The 27,109-nt window shown below is 48.6% G+C and overlaps 15 non-coding genes and 2 pseudogenes across 15 annotated transcripts; all 17 read right to left on the minus strand.

Annotated features, from left to right (window-relative positions):
* Positions 1–179: 179 nt before the first annotated feature.
* Positions 180–370, minus strand: LOC131738672 (U2 spliceosomal RNA). The gene has a single exon (XR_009330027.1). It is a non-coding gene; the product is annotated as a U2 spliceosomal RNA (small nuclear RNA).
* Positions 371–977: 607 nt separating this feature from the next.
* On the minus strand, positions 978–1,168 carry LOC131738684 (U2 spliceosomal RNA). The gene has a single exon (XR_009330029.1). It is a non-coding gene; the product is annotated as a U2 spliceosomal RNA (small nuclear RNA).
* A 607-nt stretch (positions 1,169–1,775) lies between these two features.
* Positions 1,776–1,966, minus strand: LOC131738695 (U2 spliceosomal RNA). The gene has a single exon (XR_009330030.1). It is a non-coding gene; the product is annotated as a U2 spliceosomal RNA (small nuclear RNA).
* Positions 1,967–2,565: 599 nt separating this feature from the next.
* LOC131738706 (U2 spliceosomal RNA) lies at positions 2,566–2,756 on the minus strand. The gene has a single exon (XR_009330031.1). It is a non-coding gene; the product is annotated as a U2 spliceosomal RNA (small nuclear RNA).
* Positions 2,757–3,346: 590 nt separating this feature from the next.
* Positions 3,347–3,537, minus strand: LOC131738717 (U2 spliceosomal RNA). Its single transcript, XR_009330032.1, has one exon. It is a non-coding gene; the product is annotated as a U2 spliceosomal RNA (small nuclear RNA).
* Positions 3,538–4,136: 599 nt separating this feature from the next.
* LOC131738728 (U2 spliceosomal RNA) lies at positions 4,137–4,327 on the minus strand. Its single transcript, XR_009330033.1, has one exon. It is a non-coding gene; the product is annotated as a U2 spliceosomal RNA (small nuclear RNA).
* A 590-nt stretch (positions 4,328–4,917) lies between these two features.
* Positions 4,918–5,108, minus strand: LOC131738739 (U2 spliceosomal RNA). Its single transcript, XR_009330034.1, has one exon. It is a non-coding gene; the product is annotated as a U2 spliceosomal RNA (small nuclear RNA).
* Positions 5,109–5,694: 586 nt separating this feature from the next.
* LOC131738447 (U2 spliceosomal RNA) lies at positions 5,695–5,897 on the minus strand (annotated as a pseudogene).
* Positions 5,898–8,106: 2,209 nt separating this feature from the next.
* On the minus strand, positions 8,107–8,297 carry LOC131738750 (U2 spliceosomal RNA). The gene has a single exon (XR_009330035.1). It is a non-coding gene; the product is annotated as a U2 spliceosomal RNA (small nuclear RNA).
* Positions 8,298–8,907: 610 nt separating this feature from the next.
* Positions 8,908–9,033, minus strand: LOC131738854 (U2 spliceosomal RNA; annotated as a pseudogene).
* Positions 9,034–15,621: 6,588 nt separating this feature from the next.
* LOC131739258 (U2 spliceosomal RNA) lies at positions 15,622–15,812 on the minus strand. Its single transcript, XR_009330426.1, has one exon. It is a non-coding gene; the product is annotated as a U2 spliceosomal RNA (small nuclear RNA).
* Positions 15,813–16,409: 597 nt separating this feature from the next.
* LOC131739287 (U2 spliceosomal RNA) lies at positions 16,410–16,600 on the minus strand. Its single transcript, XR_009330455.1, has one exon. It is a non-coding gene; the product is annotated as a U2 spliceosomal RNA (small nuclear RNA).
* A 571-nt stretch (positions 16,601–17,171) lies between these two features.
* Positions 17,172–17,354, minus strand: LOC131738354 (U2 spliceosomal RNA). The gene has a single exon (XR_009329915.1). It is a non-coding gene; the product is annotated as a U2 spliceosomal RNA (small nuclear RNA).
* Positions 17,355–24,426: 7,072 nt separating this feature from the next.
* Positions 24,427–24,617, minus strand: LOC131738251 (U2 spliceosomal RNA). Its single transcript, XR_009329815.1, has one exon. It is a non-coding gene; the product is annotated as a U2 spliceosomal RNA (small nuclear RNA).
* A 598-nt stretch (positions 24,618–25,215) lies between these two features.
* Positions 25,216–25,406, minus strand: LOC131738761 (U2 spliceosomal RNA). The gene has a single exon (XR_009330038.1). It is a non-coding gene; the product is annotated as a U2 spliceosomal RNA (small nuclear RNA).
* Positions 25,407–26,004: 598 nt separating this feature from the next.
* Positions 26,005–26,195, minus strand: LOC131738772 (U2 spliceosomal RNA). Its single transcript, XR_009330039.1, has one exon. It is a non-coding gene; the product is annotated as a U2 spliceosomal RNA (small nuclear RNA).
* A 598-nt stretch (positions 26,196–26,793) lies between these two features.
* LOC131739285 (U2 spliceosomal RNA) lies at positions 26,794–26,984 on the minus strand. The gene has a single exon (XR_009330453.1). It is a non-coding gene; the product is annotated as a U2 spliceosomal RNA (small nuclear RNA).
* Between the last annotated feature and the right edge of the window lie 125 nt (positions 26,985–27,109).

Here is a 27,109-nt window from a genome sequence, read left to right on the forward strand (position 1 = left end):
AAGAAAGAGAGAAAGAGAGAAAGAAAGAGAGAAAGAAAGAAAGAAAGAAAGAGAGAAAGAAAAAAAAAAGAAGTAAAACGGCGGGAAAACTTGCATCAACACTGGCACTCTCCCTCCAGCAGGGGTAGACAAAATGCTCACAGGAGAGATCCAGATCTGACTTTGACCAACGTTAGAGAAAGGTGTGCACCGTTCCCGGAGGTACTGCAATACCGGGCCGATGCGTGGAGTGGACGGAGCAAGCCCCTGTTCCATCTCCCGATTCCAAAAATCAATTTAATATATGGTCCCCTGATAGGGGACGTATCAGATATTAAACTGATAAGAACAGATACTACACTTGATCTTAGCCAAAAGGCCGAGAAGCGATGGCGACTTGGCCCTTGCCCGGGGCCCCCCAGCCCGGACGGCACAGGGGGATTCAAAGGTGGGTGCAAAATTTCAAGCACAAGCAGACCCCAAAAAAACGGGCTGCTGCTTCCAGAGGGGAAATGTGCAATTTAAGCAGGAGAAAACAAAACAAAGCAAAAACACACACATAACACCAAAAACAAAACATAAACTGGCGGAGTGCGTCTTACAAATAGTCATGCCAAGCTGCTATGCTGTGCAAGGTGCCTTGGGTAACTACAACTGTGCCTCGCTGGCTGGCTGGCTTGCTAAGAAGGTCCTGGCATAGGGACATGTTCCACCACACTTGTCTGGTTAGCTGCATGCTCCCAGGAAACAACCTGCTGCTGTCTACATCATCACCACATGTGAATAAAAGAAAGAAAGACAGCAAGAAAGAAAGAGAGAAAGAAAGAGAGAAAGAGAGAAAGAAAGAGAGAAAGAAAGAAAGAAAGAAAGAGAGAAAGAAAAAAAAAAGAAGTAAAACGGCGGGAAAACTTGCATCAACACTGGCACTCTCCCTCCAGCAGGGGTAGACAAAATGCTCACAGGAGAGATCCAGATCTGACTTTGACCAACGTTAGAGAAAGGTGTGCACCGTTCCCGGAGGTACTGCAATACCGGGCCGATGCGTGGAGTGGACGGAGCAAGCCCCTGTTCCATCTCCCGATTCCAAAAATCAATTTAATATATGGTCCCCTGATAGGGGACGTATCAGATATTAAACTGATAAGAACAGATACTACACTTGATCTTAGCCAAAAGGCCGAGAAGCGATGGCGACTTGGCCCTTGCCCGGGGCCCCCCAGCCCGGACGGCACAGGGGGATTCAAAGGTGGGTGCAAAATTTCAAGCACAAGCAGACCCCAAAAAAACGGGCTGCTGCTTCCAGAGGGGAAATGTGCAATTTAAGCAGGAGAAAACAAAACAAAGCAAAAACACACACATAACACCAAAAACAAAACATAAACTGGCGGAGTGCGTCTTACAAATAGTCATGCCAAGCTGCTATGCTGTGCAAGGTGCCTTGGGTAACTACAACTGTGCCTCGCTGGCTGGCTGGCTTGCTAAGAAGGTCCTGGCATAGGGACATGTTCCACCACACTTGTCTGGTTAGCTGCATGCTCCCAGGAAACAACCTGCTGCTGTCTACATCATCACCACATGTGAATAAAAGAAAGAAAGACAGCAAGAAAGAAAGAGAGAAAGAAAGAGAGAAAGAGAGAAAGAAAGAGAGAAAGAAAGAAAGAAAGAAAGAGAGAAAGAAAAAAAAAAGAAGTAAAACGGCGGGAAAACTTGCATCAACACTGGCACTCTCCCTCCAGCAGGGGTAGACAAAATGCTCACAGGAGAGATCCAGATCTGACTTTGACCAACGTTAGAGAAAGGTGTGCACCGTTCCCGGAGGTACTGCAATACCGGGCCGATGCGTGGAGTGGACGGAGCAAGCCCCTGTTCCATCTCCCGATTCCAAAAATCAATTTAATATATGGTCCCCTGATAGGGGACGTATCAGATATTAAACTGATAAGAACAGATACTACACTTGATCTTAGCCAAAAGGCCGAGAAGCGATGGCGACTTGGCCCTTGCCCGGGGCCCCCCAGCCCGGACGGCACAGGGGGATTCAAAGGTGGGTGCAAAATTTCAAGCACAAGCAGACCCCAAAAAAACGGGCTGCTGCTTCCAGAGGGGAAATGTGCAATTTAAGCAGGAGAAAACAAAACAAAGCAAAAACACACACATAACACCAAAAACAAAACATAAACTGGCGGAGTGCGTCTTACAAATAGTCATGCCAAGCTGCTATGCTGTGCAAGGTGCCTTGGGTAACTACAACTGTGCCTCGCTGGCTGGCTGGCTTGCTAAGAAGGTCCTGGCATAGGGACATGTTCCACCACACTTGTCTGGTTAGCTGCATGCTCCCAGGAAACAACCTGCTGCTGCCTACATCATCACCACATGTGAATAAAAGAAAGAAAGACAGCAAGAAAGAAAGAGAGAAAGAAAGAGAGAAAGAGAGAAAGAAAGAGAGAAAGAAAGAAAGAGAGAAAGAAAAAAAAAAGAAGTAAAACGGCGGGAAAACTTGCATCAACACTGGCACTCTCCCTCCAGCAGGGGTAGACAAAATGCTAACTAGAGAGATCCAGATCTGACTTTGACCAACGTTAGAGAAAGGTGTGCACCGTTCCCGGAGGTACTGCAATACCGGGCCGATGCGTGGAGTGGACGGAGCAAGCCCCTGTTCCATCTCCCGATTCCAAAAATCAATTTAATATATGGTCCCCTGATAGGGGACGTATCAGATATTAAACTGATAAGAACAGATACTACACTTGATCTTAGCCAAAAGGCCGAGAAGCGATGGCGACTTGGCCCTTGCCCGGGGCCCCCCAGCCCGGACGGCACAGGGGGATTCAAAGGTGGGTGCAAAATTCCAAGCACAAGCAGACCCCCAAAAAACGGGCTGCTGCTTCCAGAGGTGAAATGTGCAATTTAAGCAGGAGAAAACAAAACAAAGCAAAAACACACACATAACACCAAAAACAAAACATAAACTGGCGGAGTGCGTCTTACAAATAGTCATGCCAAGCTGCTATGCTGTGCAAGGTGCCTTGGGTAACTACAACTGTGCCTCGCTGGCTGGCTGGCTGGCTTGCTAAGAGGTCCTGGCATAGGGACATGTTCCACCACACTTGCATGCTCCCAGGAAACAACCTGCTGCTGTCTACATCATCACCACATGTGAATAAAAGAAAGAAAGACAGCAAGAAAGAAAGAGAGAAAGAAAGAGAGAAAGAGAGAAAGAAAGAGAGAAAGAAAGAAAGAGAGAAAGAAAAAAAAAAGAAGTAAAACGGCGGGAAAACTTGCATCAACACTGGCACTCTCCCTCCAGCAGGGGTAGACAAAATGCTCACAGGAGAGATCCAGATCTGACTTTGACCAACGTTAGAGAAAGGTGTGCACCGTTCCCGGAGGTACTGCAATACCGGGCCGATGCGTGGAGTGGACGGAGCAAGCCCCTGTTCCATCTCCCGATTCCAAAAATCAATTTAATATATGGTCCCCTGATAGGGGACGTATCAGATATTAAACTGATAAGAACAGATACTACACTTGATCTTAGCCAAAAGGCCGAGAAGCGATGGCGACTTGGCCCTTGCCCGGGGCCCCCCAGCCCGGACGGCACAGGGGGATTCAAAGGTGGGTGCAAAATTTCAAGCACAAGCAGACCCCAAAAAAACGGGCTGCTGCTTCCAGAGGGGAAATGTGCAATTTAAGCAGGAGAAAACAAAACAAAGCAAAAACACACACATAACACCAAAAACAAAACATAAACTGGCGGAGTGCGTCTTACAAATAGTCATGCCAAGCTGCTATGCTGTGCAAGGTGCCTTGGGTAACTACAACTGTGCCTCGCTGGCTGGCTGGCTTGCTAAGAAGGTCCTGGCATAGGGACATGTTCCACCACACTTGTCTGGTTAGCTGCATGCTCCCAGGAAACAACCTGCTGCTGCCTACATCATCACCACATGTGAATAAAAGAAAGAAAGACAGCAAGAAAGAAAGAGAGAAAGAAAGAGAGAAAGAGAGAAAGAAAGAGAGAAAGAAAGAAAGAGAGAAAGAAAAAAAAAAGAAGTAAAACGGCGGGAAAACTTGCATCAACACTGGCACTCTCCCTCCAGCAGGGGTAGACAAAATGCTAACTAGAGAGATCCAGATCTGACTTTGACCAACGTTAGAGAAAGGTGTGCACCGTTCCCGGAGGTACTGCAATACCGGGCCGATGCGTGGAGTGGACGGAGCAAGCCCCTGTTCCATCTCCCGATTCCAAAAATCAATTTAATATATGGTCCCCTGATAGGGGACGTATCAGATATTAAACTGATAAGAACAGATACTACACTTGATCTTAGCCAAAAGGCCGAGAAGCGATGGCGACTTGGCCCTTGCCCGGGGCCCCCCAGCCCGGACGGCACAGGGGGATTCAAAGGTGGGTGCAAAATTCCAAGCACAAGCAGACCCCCAAAAAACGGGCTGCTGCTTCCAGAGGTGAAATGTGCAATTTAAGCAGGAGAAAACAAAACAAAGCAAAAACACACACATAACACCAAAAACAAAACATAAACTGGCGGAGTGCGTCTTACAAATAGTCATGCCAAGCTGCTATGCTGTGCAAGGTGCCTTGGGTAACTACAACTGTGCCTCGCTGGCTGGCTGGCTGGCTTGCTAAGAGGTCCTGGCATAGGGACATGTTCCACCACACTTGCATGCTCCCAGGAAACAACCTGCTGCTGTCTACATCATCACCACATGTGAATAAAAGAAAGAAAGACAGCAAGAAAGAAAGAGAGAAAGAAAGAGAGAAAGAGAGAAAGAAAGAGAGAAAGAAAGAAAGAGAGAAAGAAAAAAAAAAGAAGTAAAACGGCGGGAAAACTTGCATCAACACTGGCACTCTCCCTCCAGCAGGGGTAGACAAAATGCTCACAGGAGAGATCCAGATCTGACTTTGACCAACGTTAGAGAAAGGTGTGCACCGTTCCCGGAGGTACTGCAATACCGGGCCGATGCGTGGAGTGGACGGAGCAAGCCCCTGTTCCATCTCCCGATTCCAAAAATCAATTTAATATATGGTCCCCTGATAGGGGACGTATCAGATATTAAACTGATAAGAACAGATACTACACTTGATCTTAGCCAAAAGGCCGAGAAGCGATGGCGACTTGGCCCTTGCCCGGGGCCCCCCAGCCCGGACGGCACAGGGGGATTCAAAGGTGGGTGCAAAATTCCAAGCACAAGCAGACCCCCAAAAAACGGGCTGCTGCTTCCAGAGGGGAAATGTGCAATTTAAGCAGGAGGAAACAAAACAGCAAAAACACACACATAACACCAAAAACAAAACATAAACTGGCGGAGTGCGTCTTACAAATAGTCATGCCAAGCTGCTATGCTGTGCAAGGTGCCTTGGGTAACTACAACTGTGCCTCGCTGGCTGGCTGGCTTGCTAAGAAGGTCCTGGCATAGGGACATGTTCCACCACACTTGTCTGGTTAGCTGCATGCTCCCAGGAAACAACCTGCTGCTGTCTACATCATCACCACATGTGAATAAAAGAAAGAAAGACAGCAAGAAAGAAAGAGAGAAAGAAAGAGAGAAAGAGAGAAAGAAAGAAAGAGAGAAAGAAAAAAAAAAAGAAGTAAAACGGCGGGAAAACTTGCATCAACACTGGCACTCTCCCTCCAGCAGGGGTAGACAAAATGCTCACAGGAGAGATCCAGATCTGACTTTGACCAACGTTAGAGAAAAGTGTGCACCGTTCCCGGAGGTACTGCAATACCGGGCCGATGCGTGGAGTGGACGGAGCAAGCCCCTGTTCCATCTCCCGATTCCAAAAATCAATTTAATATATGGTCCCCTGATAGGGGACGTATCAGATATTAAACTGATAAGAACAGATTTTTTTTTTTTTTTTTTTTATAAATTTTAATCAAATACTCAAAAAAAATACATCAATTTCTCACAAATAATACATCAAAATCAAATACTCAAAAACACGTCAATTTCTCAAAAACAATACTCAAAAAAACCTCAATTTCTCAAAAACGATAGATCAAAATCATCATCATATTCAACTCAAACTCGAACTAAAGCTTTTTCTCATTTTCCAACTCAATCCTTTTTTTGGCTTTCTTTAAAGCCTCTTCCGCCTTCCACCGTGCATGCAACAATACTCTTTGTCTCTCCTCCTCATATCTTCTCCACTCTTGTTCAGAAATCCTGCCCTTCCTCATCCTCTCCTTCCACGCCAACAACTCCGCAAACTCCTTAGCACAAAACATCTTCATTATATATTCTTCTGAAGACATTCCTTCCTCCCTTCCACTGTCCATGGTTTCTGACTCTCCTTTCTTTTTTCTTTTCTCCTCCTCTTCCTCCACACTCTTTGCCCAACTTGAGCTTGCTGTTGCCCCTTCCTCATCCACTTTCCTCTTTCTCTGAACACCCTCCACCCCCTCCATGGAATCATCCACGGAGGAGCCGGAACCTTCCGAGGACTTCTGTTGGCTGTTCTGCATACTGCTGCCTCTCTTTTTCTCCGCCTCCCTGTTCGGCTCTCCTCCCCTTTCTTTTGTCCCTTCTGAACCAGAGTTTCCCGCCATTCCGCCCCCTTCTTTGGAAGCTCCACCCCCAACACTTTCTCCTTTATTCTTCTCATTGTCCTTTTCCTCTGGTTTTTCCCCTTTCTCTGTCTTCTTTTGCTTTGCTTCTTCTTTTTCCTTTCCTCCGTGTCCCGCCGCCTGAGCATAACTCCTCGCACTCTCAGGGCAATCTCTGTAGACATGCTCCTTGGAGCCACAGAGATTGCATATAGTCCCACTGGGGCAATCCCTGGATACATGGCCTATTTGGCTACAGTTCTTACAAACTACCTCCTCACAATCTGCTGCAAGATGACCTCCTCTGTTACATTTGTAACACACCTTTGGCTGTCCTCTGTAAAACACAGTCCCCCTCACCGATCCAATCATCAGGTCAGGTCGGATGTGAATCATCCTCCCCTCCCTGACGTGCAGTTTAGCCATATATTTCCACACTCCATTCCAAATCCTCTCACTGTCCATCATTTTAACAGGTAACTCACTCTTAAGTTCCAGGCTCCTCTTCAACCTCGTAGAGATGTCCTCCACCGGCAGAAAAGGGCAGGCCATTGAAACAAAAACTGTTCTCCAGTCCATAAGAAACATAGGCTCAATGTTAAAAACACTGGCCGGCAGCTTCTCCTTGTTGTCCTCAAAGGTCTTCACTGCCTTCCAACAATCCTCTTCTTTATTCAAGGTCAGGTCGAAACTCCCTTTTGCAACACTGTCCTTCAAACACAATACATCTTCAGCCTTCAGTTTAAATAGACCAAACACGATCTCCAAAACAAATTTCCGTCTCCCCCACAGCCCTGTCAGATTCTTCAACTGGAGCCTCAGGGTGTTCCTTGCTCTTGGACCTTCTTCTTCCATCTCGTCAGTAATATTCCTTCCAGCTCACGCTTTCCAGATCGATTACCTTCGCCTTCTCAAAGACACTTGATCGGAGCCAAGAGGCCGAGAAGCGATGGCGACTTGGCCCTTGCCCGGGGCCCCCCAGCCCGGACGGCACAGGGGGATTCAAAGGTGGGTGCAAAATTTCAAGCACAAGCAGACCCCAAAAAAACGGGCTGCTGCTTCCAGAGGGGAAATGTGCAATTTAAGCAGGAGAAAACAAAACAAAGCAAAAACACACACATAACACCAAAAACAAAACATAAACTGGCGGAGTGCGTCTTACAAATAGTCATGCCAAGCTGCTATGCTGTGCAAGGTGCCTTGGGTAACTACAACTGTGCCTCGCTGGCTGGCTGGCTTGCTAAGAAGGTCCTGGCATAGGGACATGTTCCACCACACTTGTCTGGTTAGCTGCATGCTCCCAGGAAACAACCTGCTGCTGTCTACATCATCACCACATGTGAATAAAAGAAAGAAAGACAGCAAGAAAGAAAGAGAGAAAGAAAGAGAGAAAGAGAGAAAGAAAGAGAGAAAGAAAGAGAGAAAGAAAGAGAGAAAGAAAAAAAAAAGAAGTAAAACGGCGGGAAAACTTGCATCAACACTGGCACTCTCCCTCCAGCAGGGGTAGACAAAATGCTCACAGGAGAGATCCAGATCTGACTTTGACCAACGTTAGAGAAAGGTGTGCACCGTTCCCGGAGGTACTGCAATACCGGGCCGATGCGTGGAGTGGACGGAGCAAGCCCCTGTTCCATCTCCCGATTCCAAAAATCAATTTAATATATGGTCCCCTGATAGGGGACGTATCAGATATTAAACTGATAAGAACAGATACTACACTTGATCTTAGCCAAAAGGCCGAGAAGCGATGGCGACTTGGCCCTTGCCCGGGGCCCCCCAGCCCGGACGGCACAGGGGGATTCAAAGGTGGGTGCAAAATTTCAAGCACAAGCAGACCCCAAAAAAACGGGCTGCTGCTTCCAGAGGGGAAATGTGCAATTTAAGCAGGAGAAAACAAAACAAAGCAAAAACACACACATAACACCAAAAACAAAACATAAACTGGCGGAGTGCGTCTTACAAATAGTCATGCCAAGCTGCTATGCTGTGCAAGGTGCCTTGGGTAACTACAACTGTGCCTCGCTGGCTGGCTGGCTTGCTAAGAAGGTCCTGGCATAGGGACATGTTCCACCACACTTGTCTGGTTAGCTGCATGCTCCCAGGAAACAAACTGCTGCTGTCTACATCATCACCACATGTGAATAAAAGAAAGAAAGACAGCAAGAAAGAAAGAGAGAAAGAAAGAGAGAAAGAAAGAGAGAAAGAGAGAAAGAAAGAGAGAAAGAAAGAAAGAGAGAAAGAAAAAAAAAGAAGTAAAACGGCGGGAAAACTTGCATCAACACTGGCACTCTCCCTCCAGCAGGGGTAGACAAAATGCTCACAGGAGAGATCCAGATCTGACTTTGACCAACGTTAGAGAAAGGTGTGCACCGTTCCCGGAGGTACTGCAATACCGGGCCGATGCATGGAGTGGACGGAGCAAGCCCCTGTTCCATCTCCCGATTCCAAAAATCAATTTAATATATGGTCCCCTGATACCATATATTAAATTGTGACCGGGTCTTCCTCGTGTCACGCGTGTGGGTAGCCGCTGTTCAAGCATACAGAGAGACAGAGGTGGTGTTGTTGAAAACGCCGGCACAGGCGCGCAGGTTTTATTCACAAACAAACAAACAGAAAACAAAAGTAAAATAAAGATGGTCATGTGACGTTACCAGCGATGGTAACGCACAGAGGACCAGTACTTCAAGCTGTACAAAAAGTGCAAAATAAAACACACTCCCACAAACTATAAATCAAAGGTGCCGTGAAAACGGCAGGCCTTGCAGCAGCCCTGAGCCATCTCCCGCGGATGTTTTTAACCTGACGGACACTCGATCAAGACCCGCCCACCTGCTGATTGAGGTCCAGCCCAGCCAATCACCTGCTGCCCTTCCCCTCAACCAAGCCTAGCAGGCAGCAAGTCTCAATCGAGCGTCCGTCTGTAAACAATAATTCAATTAAACAAATCAGCTCCCAAAATGACACAAAATAAACCCATTTCCCCATCCAAATGATACCAACACTAAATACACACGTGCAGGGCACTCGCCCTGCTACATACCTCCCTCCTTAGGATGAACCCTAAGGGTTCATCCGACAACACCATTATTTAATATTACGATCATCACATTACAAGTTTACACTAACCGACATATTACAAAACCCACGCAGCCTAAACAAAAACAAAAACAAAAAAAAATACTTTTTATATCTACTCCCCATCCCCCCCAATTTTTTTTTTTTTTTTTTTTTTTTAATATACTATTCTAACACATATGGGCGGGTGGGAGGGAACATTAGAGCCCAGTCAGCCTCAACCAACCACCAAACAACTAACTGGCTCCAATGTTAAATCACAATTATAACTATACTTTATCACTCACTATTATTTACCATCATTATTATTTATCAGTATTCCCATCACCATAAGTATCACTATAAATTTAACCATAATCCTTATCACTATCACCTTCACCATACACATCACCAGTTCACTCTTAGTATAATTTATCATCATTATTATCACTATTTAACTATCATCGTTTAACCTTCATTTATCATTCCTATAATTACCATTACTAACATCACTACAATAATCATCTCACATTATCAATAACTAACTATCATTTATCCAATAAATCATTTAACAATAATCAACTAACATTTATAACTATTCCCCAACACTTATTCTCACCCCTGGGCTTCTATGCGGGGGCGCCCATTCAACCCCGCTTACCCCCTAAACCCAGTGTCCCTTCACGGGGCTCCTCTTCGAAAGATTGCCCCGCCTCCTTCTGAGACGATCTCCCACGAACGACAGGTCCTCCTTCGCTGACGCTTGGCAGGCAGTTCCTCCCGCTGGCTTCCCGGGCAGGCAGTCTCTCTGGCTCCTCCCTCGCCAGCTTCCAGGACCGGAACTCCTCCTTCTGCAGCTCTCGGGGACGGACCCTCCTTGGCCTCTCTGGCGTTCGGGATCTCTCAGCTCCATTAAGGACAGCGGCTCCATCCATCTCCTTCAGCAGCCCCTCAGGGTTACCTGCGGTCTGCCCTTGTGCCCCCCAAAAAATTTCAGGGGTTTGCTCCTCCTGTCTCTCTGTAGCCATCCAGCCTTGCTTCGGCAGGATGCAGCGGAATCCCCTTCCGACACCATATGTGACAGGGTCTTCCTCGTGTCACGCGTGTGGGTAGCCGCTGTTCAAGCATACAGAGAGACAGAGTTGGTGTTGTTGAAAACGCCGGCACAGGCGCGCAGGTTTTATTCACAAACAAACAAACAGAAAACAAAAGTAAAATAAAGATGGTCATGTGACGTTACCAGCGATGGTAACGCACAGAGGACCAGTACTTCAAGCTGTACAAAAAGTGCAAAATAAAACACACTCCCACAAACTATAAATCAAGGGTGCCGTGAAAACGGCAGGCCTTGCAGCAGCCCTGAGCCATCTCCCGCGGATGTTTTTAACCTGACGGACACTCGATCAAGACCCGCCCACCTGCTGATTGAGGTCCAGCCCAGCCAATCACCTGCTGCCCTTCCCCTCAACCAAGCCTAGCAGGCAGCAAGTCTCAATCGAGCGTCCGTCTGTAAACAATAATTCAATTAAACAAATCAGCTCCCAAAATGACACAAAATAAACCCATTTCCCCATCCAAATGATACCAACACTAAATACACACGTGCAGGGCACTCACCCTGCTACAGATGGTAATACTCACCCGGGATGCCATCTGGACCTGGCGTCTTACCGGTGTTCATGGTCTTAACCGCCTGGGTGAGCTCCTCCAGCGTGAGTTCTGGGTCCTTCTCCTCCTCCTCGTCGTCCCGCACTGAGTCAGGCTCCAACTGGCTCAGGAACCACTCTATCAGGGTGTCATCTGTAGCTTTGATGTTATATAGGTCCCTATAGAAGTTCTCTACCACTTTTTTCACTCCCTCACTATCCTCTACTATCCTCCCCCTGCTGTCGAGCATGGAGGACATCAAGTGCCGCTTCTCCCTCGTTTTCTGGAAGAAGAAGCGAGTACACTTTTCGTCTTCCTCCATTTTTTGCACTTTTGCATTGTGCATGACCTTTCGTTGTTCCTCCCTACAAAGCACTGAAAGATCTAGCTTGGTCTGGGCTATCTCGTCGCTTACAGGGAACCCCCGAAGCTGAAGCAGGCTCAGATGCTGGAGGGCAGCATTCAGGTGTTTATATTTGGCCCTCCTTTCTTTTGCTTTCCTCTTGCCTGCTGCTATGAAATAACCCTTAGTTCTGATTTTGACCATCTCCCACCACTCTATAGGGGAGTTGAATAGGTCACGCAAAGTGGTCCACTCAACAAGCCTGCTCTTATAGGCTGCAGCTATGGAGGGGTCATCGAGTAAGGAGGTGTTTAATTTCCAAACCCCTGACCCCATCTGGGAGGTCTGAGGGACCTGCAATGTTACCTGCAGGAGCCTATGGTCAGAGAAGAAGACGGCCTGGGTGTCTACTGCCGTCTTCGTAAGGGAGCTGGTATGCAGGACGAGATCTATACGGGAGAAGGAGGTCCCAGATGAGCTCACCCAGGTAAAGGGAGGCACCAGGTCCTTACCTGCATCACACAGGGAGAAATCAGATATTACGGAGGACAAAACTCTACTAGAGCGGTCGTTGCGTGGCCTGCTCCGGTCTACGTCCCTCAGAGCACAATTGAAGTCACCTGACACGATGACGGGTACGTTCCCCAGCAGGAGTGGACGCAGCTGTGGAAAAAATTGAACTCTTTCGTTTTGGTTAGTGGGTGCGTAGACATTGACCAGTCTGAGGGGAGTGTTGTTGTATGTCACATCCACGCTCAGAATTCTACCAGGTTCTACCTCCCTGCTGCTGCGGGAGGTAATAAATGGGTTTTTAAACAGGATACCTACTCCGTCGGCTCTGGCTATGTTGGAGCCCGACCAGAAGGAGTCCCCCAGGGTCCAACTCTCCTTCAGGTCCCTATAATCAGGGCTCGACGAAATACCACACTCCTGCAGAAAGATGAGATCTGCTTTCAAGTTAGCTAGATAGTTTAGTACATCAAATCTTTTTTGTGTCTCCCTGATGCTCCTGACATTAACAGACACACATATCAGGGCCATCAGGGTAGCTAACAAGAAAAGGAGTCGCTGCGTCCACCCCATAGCGACTATGATTGGGAGGTCGGGACACTCTTCCTACTCTTAGCTCTACGCTTGCTTCGAGGGGGCTTGGGCTTATTTGCAACTCCCATCACCCCTGAGAAGGTACTCACTGCTGCCTCGTCCAAGAAGGCACCGTCTTTATATGCACAGTACGTGGAGTTGTTGGGGCTATTCAACTCCCCACAAGGTAAGTCTGGTGGAACTTGCTCAGGGCCCCTCGGAACGTGTGGGTCAGCTTTGTCCTGGGGGGGGGTTATGACAGACAGCATTCTTTGGCTGTTACCGTCTGTTGAATTGGAGCTGTTAGCAGACTTCTGGCTTACCGCGTCCAGGGGTATTCCCATGTCCTCCAGTGCTGTATCTAGGAGGACCTCTAGGGATGCTTTGAAGGGAGGCCCTTCGCTTGAAGAGGGTCATTGCTACAGAGGTACTGCTGGTCAGGGAAGGTGTTGACCCCGACCTCTCCCTCGGTGCATTAGTGAACACCTCTTCTGCGAGGTGTGCTAGGGTTTGTGCCAACGACTGGGAAGGCTGGCTGGGGATGCCCTGGCTGGCTGCTACCTGCCCACTAGGCGGCAGTGTAGCCGTCCCACTCGCCTCCGTCTCTGCCTGCAAGGGCAAGACTGGGGACTTTGTGTGGACATTAGCTGGTTTTGGATCTATGGGGACCACCTGCAACTTGCTGTCTTTGATCCTGATCTTCTTTCTTTTCCCCCCCTCGTCTCTACCCTTTCTTTTCCCCACCCTCTGCTGGTTCTTCACTCCCTTCCCCTCCTTCTCACTCTCACTTTCACTGTCGCTTTTGCTTTCCTCCCCCACGGACTCAATCCTTATGGCGTCATAACGAGAGCCGAGGGGGAGTGCTGGTGCTGAGAGGGCCCTACTCAGGGGGGGGCCGCTGCTGGGTCCGGGCTCCCTCCCTGACTCGTGTTCTGCATCAGAGGAGCTACTGGAGGAGCTAGTGGAGTGGCTGTTGTACTCTCTCTCTGGGCTGGGGGAAGGGGTCCTCGTAAAACGGGACATGTCTCGGGGGCGGGGGGGTGAGGGGGTGCTGGTGATGATGGTGGTGCTGGAGTCTGGGTCTTGGATACTGTTGGTGGTGATGTGGACTGATCTTTGTTACTTGCTCCCTCTTCCTGCTCAGGCCTAGGCTTGTTCATGTTTGCCTTGCTGGCTCTGGCCATGTTGGCATAGGAAGAGGGGCAGTCCTTAAACAGGTGCCCCTTCTTTCCACACAAATTGCACTGCCTCTCTTCTCTGCAGTGGCTGGTCTCGTGGGGGGCGCCGCAGTTCCTGCACTTGACTACAGTACACGCGGCCGCCAGGTGTCCTAATTCCCCACATTTCCTGCAGAGTTTTGGCATCCCATTATAGAATACCAGCCCTCTGTTGGGCCCTAACACTATGGAGTTTGGAATGTGGCGGACGCCTCCAATGCCCGATGGATCAACATTAAGGCGTACCAGCCACTTTCTGGCTCCTGTCCAAACCCCATCTTCATCTGTAATTTTCCTCCCTTCTGATGACACCCTCCCATAGCGGTTAAGCCATGTTGTAATATCATAGTCGCTAACAGCCTCATTGAAAAATTGGACAGTAACAACTTTCATTTCTCTGTCTGTCAGTGCATCCACACAAAATTCTTTGTATGGAGCGAGATATTTATTCTCCCCCCAAAAGGACCACATTTCTTGTAACTTTTGGGGGTTCCTAAAACTGACCTCAAACACTTCCTTAAGCCCTGGCAATTTCACCAAACAATTCAAGTCAGAAGGGGAAAAACCCATACCCCTCTGAAGAATGGTCCGGCTGAACTCCAGTCTCGTCAGTCCTGGTTCCGTTTCATCTTGCTTGTTTCTTGTGAAGCGCACCGCATTGTGCCTCCTGGTTTCCTGGGTTGGCCGGAACGCCATCCTTCAGCTGGCTCCTCCGATTGGGGTGGGAGAAGCCTCTGGACGTCCGGGTTGTCTCTCTCTACGGAAAAGAGACAACGTAAGCAGCAAATCTGGGCAGTTGAAGGAACTATTACTTTAGTCCCTGAGGAGATGGTCGCCTCGCAAGAGGGACCCCCTCCCCAGGTGAACGGTGTCCTTCCCTGGCGGAGTAGGGGGCGCTGCTTGGCACCGAGACCACGTAGGAAGAATCGTGGCTGTGACGCCTCCTCGGGGTCCGGGGCCGCCCTCTGCTCCTCCCAGATGGCGCCCTCTGCTGGGCGCCTGCTGCTCTCTCGGTCTGGATCTCGATTACAATCAAGGGCTGGGGATGAGGTCGTCTAGGTCATCAAAGGGTCCTCAAAGGTCGTCTGGATGGTAGGTCCTCCTTCTCTCTAACTCCAGGAACGTCTGGAAAAGCCGGAACCGCCTGAAAAAGAAAAAAACGGGAACCGCCTGAAAAAGAAAAAACTGCTCTCAACAGTCAACAAAATCTTGAAAGACCCTCGGCCTGGATTGGGCAAGCCAAAACCAGACTGAGCATTAGTCTTCCAAAAAGTTGCCGAGCTGAAGAAAGCCAGTCAAAAATAAAAAAAATTCTGTTCCTCCTCACCCGAACAAACCTCTCACAGACCCTCGGAGGGAGCGGGCAATGCCACTACCCTCTAAACCTTAGTCTTAGAAAGATTTATTCGAACTGAAGAGAAGCCAGAGTATATGGCTGGCTAAGAAGGACCTGGCATAGGGACATGTTCCACCACACTTATCTGGTTAGCTGCATGCTCCCAGGAAACAAACTGCTGCTGTCTACATCATCACCACATGTGAATAAAAGAAAGAAAGACAGCAAGAAAGAAAGAGAGAAAGAAAAAGAAAGAAAGAAAGAGAGAAAGAAAAAAAAAGAAGTAAAACGGCGGGAAAACTTGCATCAACACTGGCACTCTCCCTCCAGCAGGGGTAGACAAAATGCTCACAGGAGAGATCCAGATCTGACTTTGACCAACGTTAGAGAAAGGTGTGCACCGTTCCCGGAGGTACTGCAATACCGGGCCAATGCGTGGAGTGGACGGAGCAAGCCCCTGTTCCATCTCCCGATTCCAAAAATCAATTTAATATATGGTCCCCTGATAGGGGACGTATCAGATATTAAACTGATAAGAACAGATACTACACTTGATCTTAGCCAAAAGGCCGAGAAGCGATGGCGACTTGGCCCTTGCCCGGGGCCCCCCAGCCCGGACGGCACAGGGGGATTCAAAGGTGGGTGCAAAATTTCAAGCACAAGCAGACCCCAAAAAAACGGGCTGCTGCTTCCAGAGGGGAAATGTGCAATTTAAGCAGGAGAAAACAAAACAAAGCAAAAACACACACATAACACCAAAAACAAAACATAAACTGGCGGAGTGCGTCTTACAAATAGTCATGCCAAGCTGCTATGCTGTGCAAGGTGCCTTGGGTAACTACAACTGTGCCTCGCTGGCTGGCTGGCTTGCTAAGAAGGTCCTGGCATAGGGACATGTTCCACCACACTTGTCTGGTTAGCTGCATGCTCCCAGGAAAAAACCTGCTGCTGTCTACATCATCACCACATGTGAATAAAAGAAAGAAAGACAGCAAGAAAGAAAGAGAGAAAGAAAGAGAGAAAGAGAGAAAGAAAGAGAGAAAGAAAGAAAGAGAGAAAGAAAAAAAAGAAGTAAAACGGCGGGAAAACTTGCATCAACACTGGCACTCTCCCTCCAGCAGGGGTAGACAAAATGCTCACAGGAGAGATCCAGATCTGACTTTGACCAACGTTAGAGAAAGGTGTGCACCGTTCCCGGAGGTACTGCAATACCGGGCCGATGCGTGGAGTGGACAGAGCAAGCCCCTGTTCCATCTCCCGATTCCAAAAATCAATTTAATATATGGTCCCCTGATAGGGGACGTATCAGATATTAAACTGATAAGAACAGATACTACACTTGATCTTAGCCAAAAGGCCGAGAAGCGATGGCGACTTGGCCCTTGCCCGGGGCCCCCCAGCCCGGACGGCACTGGGGGATTCAAAGGTGGGTGCAAAATTCCAAGCACAAGCAGACCCCCAAAAAACGGGCTGCTGCTTCCAGAGGGGAAATGTGCAATTTAAGCAGGAGGAAACAAAACAAAGCAAAAACACACACATAACACCAAAAACAAAACATAAACTGGCGGAGTGCGTCTTACAAATAGTCATGCCAAGCTGCTATGCTGTGCAAGGTGCCTTGGGTAACTACAACTGTGCCTCGCTGGCTGGCTGGCTTGCTAAGAAGGTCCTGGCATAGGGACATGTTCCACCACACTTGTCTGGTTAGCTGCATGCTCCCAGGAAACAAACTGCTGCTGTCTACATCATCACCACATGTGAATAAAAGAAAGAAAGAAAGCAAGAAAGAAAGAGAAAGAAAGAGAGAAAGAAAGAAAGAGAGAAAAAAAAGAAGTAAAACGGTGGGAAAACTTGCATCAACACTGGCACTCTCCCTCCAGCAGGGGTAGACAAAATGCTCACAGGAGAGATCCAGATCTGACTTTGACCAACGTTAGAGAAAGGTGTGCACCGTTCCCGGAGGTACTGCAATACCGGGCCGATGCGTGGAGTGGACGGAGCAAGCCCCTGTTCCATCTCCCGATTCCAAAAATCAATTTAATATATGGTCCCCTGATAGGGGACGTATCAGATATTAAACTGATAAGAACAGATACTACACTTGATCTTAGCCAAAATACTCTTTTATTGAGATTTTACATTTTTTACATTTACACCCATTCGTTTTTTTCATTCATTTTACATTTCTTTTAAAGATGACATTCATGCATACAGACATACATTTTGTTTTAAAAGCATTTAAAACACATTTAAAAACACCAAGACAATTGTGCTTTGTACATGGTTAAAACAGACACAGATTAAAATCAAACATGAAAAAAACCTGTGCTGTTTTAAAAGTGACTGGAAAAAAAGAACCATCTATAAAAAACCAGTGCTTGTGAGGGCCGGGGAGTGCTCTCTAAAAAGGTTCAAAAGTGAACATAAAACTATATTACTAAAACAGGGACAGGGGAAAAGGGACAGTGTGTGAAACAGTGAGTTAAAATTCTAAAATTTTAAAACACTTAAAATGTAACTTTTAATAGTTAACATTAAAAATCTTTTAGATACATAAAACAAAACAAAACAAAATCAAATAAAACATTCAAAATAAATCAAATCAAAATCCATAAAACTGAAACAAAAAGACTACATAAAACCAGGGCACCGTTGAAAAACGGTCATGCCAGCTAAAAAGGGCGGAATGCTGGCATGACAAAATAAATAAAAGGCTTAGCGGTGCCCCGTAGTCCCGCTCCTAGGAGCTAGCGGTTCCAGTTTTTTCCCTTATTCCATCTTCACGTCCTGAAGTCCGGCGATCCTCCACTCCGCGCAGGCCTTGTCCTTCCCGAGGGTCCGGATGTCCAGAATTACAAAGTCCTTGATAAGAGTTTGTGCCCTTCTGGTCGTGGTGATAGTGTCTAGCTCCTGCTTGTGATAGACACAGACGTTACGGCCTTCCCACAGGATCTGCTTGACAACATTGATGACACGCCAAACGCACTTAGCTGTGCTGGTAGTGATTCCTCCCGCAGGCCCATAGAGCACAGTCTCAGCGGTCATCTTGGCCGTGTCAGCAAACCTGTTTAGGAAGACAGAGACAGAGAGCCAGACACTGCCAGCCACATCACACTCCCAGAAGATATGGGCTGGTGTTTCTCTCTTGTGGCACTTTGCATAGGGGCATGTTTCTACTTGGGCTAGTCCCCTCCTGAACATGAACGCTCGAGTGGGGAGTGCACTGTGGACGGTGTTCCATGCTATATCCTTCTGGACATTACTGAGGCAGCTGTGAGACACATTCTCCCAGATTTTTTGGCTTTGGGTGAGGGAGAAAGTAGCTACTTTTTCAATTTCCTGGGAACCGGCAAGATATTTAGTTACAGCCTTGTATTCCCAGGAGGCCAATTTTGCTTTATCTAAGCCCAATTTATATATAGTGTCCCTTAAGGTTCTATAATACAATGGGGGGTCCCAGGAGTACGGCACGGTGTTATCAATAGTGCAGAGGCCCAAGGCCCTGAGACAGGTGGCAAAATAGAAATGATTCATGTAACATACCTTCCTGTCCAGGGCCTGGATGTTCTTGATAGTTTGCGTGAGCCCCTGCACTCGGGTGAGCTGCACAACGTCCGGGACCCCCTTACCTCCCTTCTTGTCGGCTTTACTCAGGGTGGCTCGCTTTACCCTCTCCATCTTGCTGCCCCAGATAAAGCGGTGGATAATGCGGTCCACCACTTTTTTGGTGGTCCTGTCTGGGGGAAAGATTTTTCCTACATAAGAGAGGATGGGGAACAGTATAGACTTGGTTATTAATACTCTACCCGTCATTGTTAAGGATCTTGTGCTCCATCCGCCAATCTTTTTACGGACCTGGTTAATGGCCGCCGTCCAGCTCTGGGCCCCCGAGCTATTGTTCTCGAAAATGAGGCCCAGAATCTTGATTTTGTCCTTTTTGACAGGGTACATGTCCGACAGTTCCCTATCTACCTGCCAATTTTTAGACACGTAGACTTCGCTCTTGGACTTATTAATCACTGCCCCGGTCGCCGTGCAGTACTTCTCAAGGATATTACTTATCCGAGGTACCGACGATGTGTTGGTGCAAATGAGTGACACATCGTCCATATATGCTGTTGTTTTGACCTGGACCCCGTTGGATCCAGGCAGCTGGAAACCAGTTATATTGGTATCCCTACGAATTGCCTGCAGGAGGGGTTCAATGCACACGACATATAGCAGTGGGGATAGTGGGCAACCCTGTCTGACCCCTGACTGGATAGATATTTTACCAGTCAGGTGCCTGTTCACCAAGACTCGGGTACTAATGTTTGTATATATGGTTTTAACCCACTCCCTAAGTCCAGGAGCGAATTTCATCTGGTCCATCACTTTGTACATATATTCATGGCTTACCCTATCGAACGCCTTCTCCTGGTCAAGGTTGAACAGGCAGAGGGGATGGTTCCGTTCTCTAGAATAAGCCAGAATGTCCCTTGTTAACATTAAAATATCCGTGATGGACCTCCCTGGGACGCCACAAGCCTGGTCGGGGCCAATGACCAAAGGGAGGTGTACTTGTAGCCGGAGCATCAGAGCTTTGGCTAGTATCTTGTAATCCACGCAAAGGAGGCTGATTGGGCGCCAATTCCGTAGATCTTTAACTTCCCCTTTCTTATGAAGGAGAGTAATTACACTCTCCCGCATAGAAGGGCCCAACCGCTTCTCCCTGTAGACCGCTCTGTAGACCTCCGCTAAATGGACTTTTAGCATGTCCCAAAAAAGATGGTAATACTCACCCGGGATGCCATCTGGACCTGGCGTCTTACCGGTGTTCATGGTCTTAACCGCCTGGGTGAGCTCCTCCAGCGTGAGTTCTGGGTCCTTCTCCTCCTCCTCGTCGTCCCGCACTGAGTCAGGCTCCAACTGGCTCAGGAACCACTCTATCAGGGTGTCATCTGTAGCTTTGATGTTATATAGGTCCCTATAGAAGTTCTCTACCACTTTTTTCACTCCCTCACTATCCTCTACTATCCTCCCCCTGCTGTCGAGCATGGAGGACATCAAGTGCCGCTTCTCCCTCGTTTTCTGGAAGAAGAAGCGAGTACACTTTTCGTCTTCCTCCATTTTTTGCACTTTTGCATTGTGCATGACCTTTCGTTGTTCCTCCCTACAAAGCACTGAAAGATCTAGCTTGGTCTGGGCTATCTCGTCGCTTACAGGGAACCCCCGAAGCTGAAGCAGGCTCAGATGCTGGAGGGCAGCATTCAGGTGTTTATATTTGGCCCTCCTTTCTTTTGCTTTCCTCTTGCCTGCTGCTATGAAATAACCCTTAGTTCTGATTTTGACCATCTCCCACCACTCTATAGGGGAGTTGAATAGGTCACGCAAAGTGGTCCACTCAACAAGCCTGCTCTTATAGGCTGCAGCTATGGAGGGGTCATCGAGTAAGGAGGTGTTTAATTTCCAAACCCCTGACCCCATCTGGGAGGTCTGAGGGACCTGCAATGTTACCTGCAGGAGCCTATGGTCAGAGAAGAAGATGGCCTGGGTGTCTACTGCCGTCTTCGTAAGGGAGCTGGTATGCAGGACGAGATCTATACGGGAGAAGGAGGTCCCAGATGAGCTCACCCAGGTAAAGGGAGGCACCAGGTCCTTACCTGCATCACACAGGGAGAAATCAGATATTACGGAGGACAAAACTCTACTAGAGCGGTCGTTGCGTGGCCTGCTCCGGTCTACGTCCCTCAGAGCACAATTGAAGTCACCTGACACGATGACGGGTACGTTCCCCAGCAGGAGTGGACGCAGCTGTGGAAAAAATTGAACTCTTTCGTTTTGGTTAGTGGGTGCGTAGACATTGACCAGTCTGAGGGGAGTGTTGTTGTATGTCACATCCACGCTCAGAATTCTACCAGGTTCTACCTCCCTGCTGCTGCGGGAGGTAATAAATGGGTTTTTAAACAGGATACCTACTCCGTCGGCTCTGGCTATGTTGGAGCCCGACCAGAAGGAGTCCCCCAGGGTCCAACTCTCCTTCAGGTCCCTATAATCAGGGCTCGACGAAATACCACACTCCTGCAGAAAGATGAGATCTGCTTTCAAGTTAGCTAGATAGTTTAGTACATCAAATCTTTTTTGTGTCTCCCTGATGCTCCTGACATTAACAGACACACATATCAGGGCCATCAGGGTAGCTAACAAGAAAAGGAGTCGCTGCGTCCACCCCATAGCGACTATGATTGGGAGGTCGGGACACTCTTCCTACTCTTAGCTCTACGCTTGCTTCGAGGGGGCTTGGGCTTATTTGCAACTCCCATCACCCCTGAGAAGGTACTCACTGCTGCCTCGTCCAAGAAGGCACCATCTTTATATGCACAGTACGTGGAGTTGTTGGGGCTATTCAACTCCCCACAAGGTAAGTCTGGTGGAACTTGCTCAGGGCCCCTCGGAACGTGTGGGTCAGCTTTGTCCTGGGGGGGGGTTATGACAGACAGCATTCTTTGGCTGTTACCGTCTGTTGAATTGGAGCTGTTAGCAGACTTCTGGCTTACCGCGTCCAGGGGTATTCCCATGTCCTCCAGTGCTGTATCTAGGAGGACCTCTAGGGGGCCCCTGGTTTTGCCCATACAAGGGAGGGGGTCAAGGATGCTTTGAAGGGAGGCCCTTCGCTTGAAGAGGGTCATTGCTACAGAGGTACTGCTGGTCAGGGAAGGTGTTGACCCCGACCTCTCCCTCGGTGCATTAGTGAACACCTCTTCTGCGAGGTGTGCTAGGGTTTGTGCCAACGACTGGGAAGGCTGGCTGGGGATGCCCTGGCTGGCTGCTACCTGCCCACTAGGCGGCAGTGTAGCCGTCCCACTCGCCTCCGTCTCTGCCTGCGAGGGCAAGACTGGGGACTTTGTGTGGACATTAGCTGGTTTTGGATCTATGGGGGCCACCTGCAACTTGCTGTCTTTGATCTTGATCTTCTTTCTTTTCCCCCCCTCGTCTCTACCCTTTCTTTTCCCCACCCTCTGCTGGTTCTTCACTCCCTTCCCCTCCTTCTCACTCTCACTTTCACTGTCGCTTTTGCTTTCCTCCCCCACGGACTCAATCCTTATGGCGTCATAACGAGAGCCGAGGGGGAGTGCTGGCGCTGAGAGGGCCCTACTCAGGGGGGGGCCGCTGCTGGGTCCGGGCTCCCTCCCTGACTCGTGTTCTGCATCAGAGGAGCTACTGGAGGAGCTAGTGGAGTGGCTGTTGTACTCTCTCTCTGGGCTGGGGGAAGGGGTCCTCGTAAAACGGGACATGTCTCGGGGGCGGGGGGGTGAGGGGGTGCTGGTGATGATGGTGGTGCTGGAGTCTGGGTCTTGGATACTGTTGGTGGTGATGTGGACTGATCTTTGTTACTTGCTCCCTCTTCCTGCTCAGGCCTAGGCTTGTTCATGTTTGCCTTGCTGGCTCTGGCCATGTTGGCATAGGAAGAGGGGCAGTCCTTAAACAGGTGCCCCTTATTTCCACACAAATTGCACTGCCTCTCTTCTCTGCAGTGGCTGGTCTCGTGGGGGGCGCCGCAGTTCCTGCACTTGACTACAGTACACGCGGCCGTCAGGTGTCCTAATTCCCCACATTTCCTGCAGAGTTTTGGCATCCCATTATAGAATACCAGCCCTCTGTTGGGCCCTAACACTATGGAGTTTGGAATGTGGCGGACGCCTCCAATGCCCGATGGATCAACATTAAGGCGTACCAGCCACTTTCTGGCTCCTGTCCAAACCCCATCTTCATCTGTAATTTTCCTCCCTTCTGATGACACCCTCCCATAGCGGTTAAGCCATGTTGTAATATCATAGTCGCTAACAGCCTCATTGAAAAATTGGACAGTAACAACTTTCATTTCTCTGTCTGTCAGTGCATCCACACAAAATTCTTTGTATGGAGCGAGATATTTATTCTCCCCCCAAAAGGACCACATTTCTTGTAACTTTTGGGGGTTCCTAAAACTGACCTCAAACACTTCCTTAAGCCCTGGCAATTTCACCAAACAATTCAAGTCAGAAGGGGAAAAACCCATACCCCTCTGAAGAATGGTCCGGCTGAACTCCAGTCTCGTCAGTCCTGGTTCCGTTTCATCTTGCTTGTTTCTTGTGAAGCGCACCGCATTGTGCCTCCTGGTTTCCTGGGTTGGCCGGAACGCCATCCTTCAGCTGGCTCCTCCGATTGGGGTGGGAGAAGCCTCTGGACGTCCGGGTTGTCTCTCTCTACGGAAAAGAGACAACGTAAGCAGCAAATCTGGGCAGTTGAAGGAACTATTACTTTAGTCCCTGAGGAGATGGTCGCCTCGCAAGAGGGACCCCCTCCCCAGGTGAACGGTGTCCTTCCCTGGCGGAGTAGGGGGCGCTGCTTGGCACCGAGACCACGTAGGAAGAATCGTGGCTGTGACGCCTCCTCGGGGTCCGGGGCCGCCCTCTGCTCCTCCCAGATGGCGCCCTCTGCTGGGCGCCTGCTGCTCTCTCGGTCTGGATCTCGATTACAATCAAGGGCTGGGGATGAGGTCGTCTAGGTCATCAAAGGGTCCTCAAAGGTTGTCTGGATGGTAGGTCCTCCTTCTCTCTAACTCCAGGAACGTCTGGAAAAGCCGGAACCGCCTGAAAAAGAAAAAAACGGGAACCGCCTGAAAAAGAAAAAACTGCTCTCAACAGTCAACAAAATCTTGAAAGACCCTCGGCCTGGATTGGGCAAGCCAAAACCAGACTGAGCATTAGTCTTCCAAAAAGTTGCCGAGCTGAAGAAAGCCAGTCAAAAATAAAAAAAATTCTGTTCCTCCTCACCCGAACAAACCTCTCACAGACCCTCGGAGGGAGCGGGCAATGCCACTACCCTCTAAGCCTTAGTCTTAGAAAGATTTATTCGAACTGAAGAGAAGCCAGAGTATATGGCTGGCTAAGAAGGACCTGGCATAGGGACATGTTCCACCACACTTGTCTGGTTAGCTGCATGCTCCCAGGAAACAAACTGCTGCTGTCTACATCATCACCACATGTGAATAAAAGAAAGAAAGACAGCAAGAAAGAAAGAGAGAAAGAAAGAGAAAGAAAGAAAGAGAGAAAGAAAAAAAAAAGAAGTAAAACGGCGGGAAAACTTGCATCAACACTGGCACTCTCCCTCCAGCAGGGGTAGACAAAATGCTCACAGGAGAGATCCAGATCTGACTTTGACCAACGTTAGAGAAAGGTGTGCACCGTTCCCGGAGGTACTGCAATACCGGGCCGATGCGTGGAGTGATCGGAGCAAGCCCCTGTTCCATCTCCCGATTCCAAAAATCAATTTAATATATGGTCCCCTGATAGGGGACGTATCAGATATTAAACTGATAAGAACAGATACTACACTTGATCTTAGCCAAAAGGCCAAGAAGCGATGGCGACTTGGCCCTTGCCCGGGGCCCCCCAGCCCGGACGGCACAGGGGGATTCATTGGTGGGTGCAAAATTCCAAGCACAAGCAGACCCCCAAAAAACGGGCTGCTGCTTCGAGAGGGGAAATGTGCAATTTAAGCAGGAGGAAACAAAACAAAGCAAAAACACACACATAACACCAAAAACAAAACATAAACTGGCGGAGTGCGTCTTACAAATAGTCATGCCAAGCTGCTATGCTGTGCAAGGTGCCTTGGGTAACTACAACTGTGCCTCGCTGGCTGGCTGGCTTGCTAAGAAGGTCCTGGCATAGGGACATGTTCCACCACACTTGTCTGGTTAGCTGCATGCTCCCAGGAAACAACCTGCTGCTGTCTACATCATCACCACATGTGAATAAAAGAAAGAAAGACAGCAAGAAAGAAAGAGAGAAAGAAAGAGAGAAAGAGAGAAAGAAAGAGAGAAAGAAAGAAAGAGAGAAAGAAAAAAAAAGAAGTAAAACGGCGGGAAAACTTGCATCAACACTGGCACTCTCCCTCCAGCAGGGGTAGACAAAATGCTCACAGGAGAGATCCAGATCTGACTTTGACCAACGTTAGAGAAAGGTGTGCACCGTTCCCGGAGGTACTGCAATACCGGGCCGATGCGTGGAGTGGACGGAGCAAGCCCCTGTTCCATCTCCCGATTCCAAAAATCAATTTAATATATGGTCCCCTGATAGGGGACGTATCAGATATTAAACTGATAAGAACAGATACTACACTTGATCTTAGCCAAAAGGCCGAGAAGCGATGGCGACTTGGCCCTTGCCCGGGGCCCCCCAGCCCGGACGGCACAGGGGGATTCAAAGGTGGGTGCAAAATTTCAAGCACAAGCAGACCCCAAAAAAACGGGCTGCTGCTTCCAGAGGGGAAATGTGCAATTTAAGCAGGAGAAAACAAAACAAAGCAAAAACACACACATAACACCAAAAACAAAACATAAACTGGCGGAGTGCGTCTTACAAATAGTCATGCCAAGCTGCTATGCTGTGCAAGGTGCCTTGGGTAACTACAACTGTGCCTCGCTGGCTGGCTGGCTTGCTAAGAAGGTCCTGGCATAGGGACATGTTCCACCACACTTGTCTGGTTAGCTGCATGCTCCCAGGAAACAACCTGCTGCTGTCTACATCATCACCACATGTGAATAAAAGAAAGAAAGACAGCAAGAAAGAAAGAGAGAAAGAAAGAGAGAAAGAGAGAAAGAAAGAGAGAAAGAAAGAAAGAGAGAAAGAAAAAAAAAGAAGTAAAACGGCGGGAAAACTTGCATCAACACTGGCACTCTCCCTCCAGCAGGGGTAGACAAAATGCTCACAGGAGAGATCCAGATCTGACTTTGACCAACGTTAGAGAAAGGTGTGCACCGTTCCCGGAGGTACTGCAATACCGGGCCGATGCGTGGAGTGGACGGAGCAAGCCCCTGTTCCATCTCCCGATTCCAAAAATCAATTTAATATATGGTCCCCTGATAGGGGACGTATCAGATATTAAACTGATAAGAACAGATACTACACTTGATCTTAGCCAAAAGGCCGAGAAGCGATGGCGACTTGGCCCTTGCCCGGGGCCCCCCAGCCCGGACGGCACAGGGGGATTCAAAGGTGGGTGCAAAATTTCAAGCACAAGCAGACCCCCAAAAAACGGGCTGCTGCTTCCAGAGGGGAAATGTGCAATTTAAGCAGGAGAAAACAAAACAAAGCAAAAACACACACATAACACCAAAAACAAAACATAAACTGGCGGAGTGCGTCTTACAAATAGTCATGCCAAGCTGCTATGCTGTGCAAGGTGCCTTGGGTAACTACAACTGTGCCTCGCTGGCTGGCTGGCTTGCTAAGAAGGTCCTGGCATAGGGACATGTTCCACCACACTTGTCTGGTTAGCTGCATGCTCCCAGGAAACAACCTGCTGCTGTCTACATCATCACCACATGTGAATAAAAGAAAGAAAGACAGCAAGAAAGAAAGAGAGAAAGAAAGAGAGAAAGAGAGAAAGAAAGAGAGAAAGAAAGAAAGAGAGAAAGAAAAAAAAAGAAGTAAAACGGCGGGAAAACTTGCATCAACACTGGCACTCTCCCTCCAGCAGGGGTAGACAAAATGCTCACAGGAGAGATCCAGATCTGACTTTGACCAACGTTAGAGAAAGGTGTGCACCGTTCCCGGAGGTACTGCAATACCAGGCCGATGCGTGGAGTGGACGGAGCAAGCCCCTGTTCCATCTCCCGATTCCAAAAATCAATTTAATATATGGTCCCCTGATAGGGGACGTATCAGATATTAAACTGATAAGAACAGATACTACACTTGATCTTAGCCAAAAGGCCGAGAAGCGATGGCGACTTGGCCCTTGCCCGGGGCCCCCCAGCCCGGACGGCACAGGGGGATTCAAAGGTGGGTGCAAAATTTCAAGCACAAGCAGACCCCAAAAAAACGGGCTGCTGCTTCCAGAGGGGAAATGT

Source organism: Acipenser ruthenus, chromosome 10 (assembly GCF_902713425.1).
Source record: "Acipenser ruthenus chromosome 10, fAciRut3.2 maternal haplotype, whole genome shotgun sequence".
Lineage (NCBI taxonomy): Eukaryota > Metazoa > Chordata > Actinopteri > Acipenseriformes > Acipenseridae > Acipenser > Acipenser ruthenus.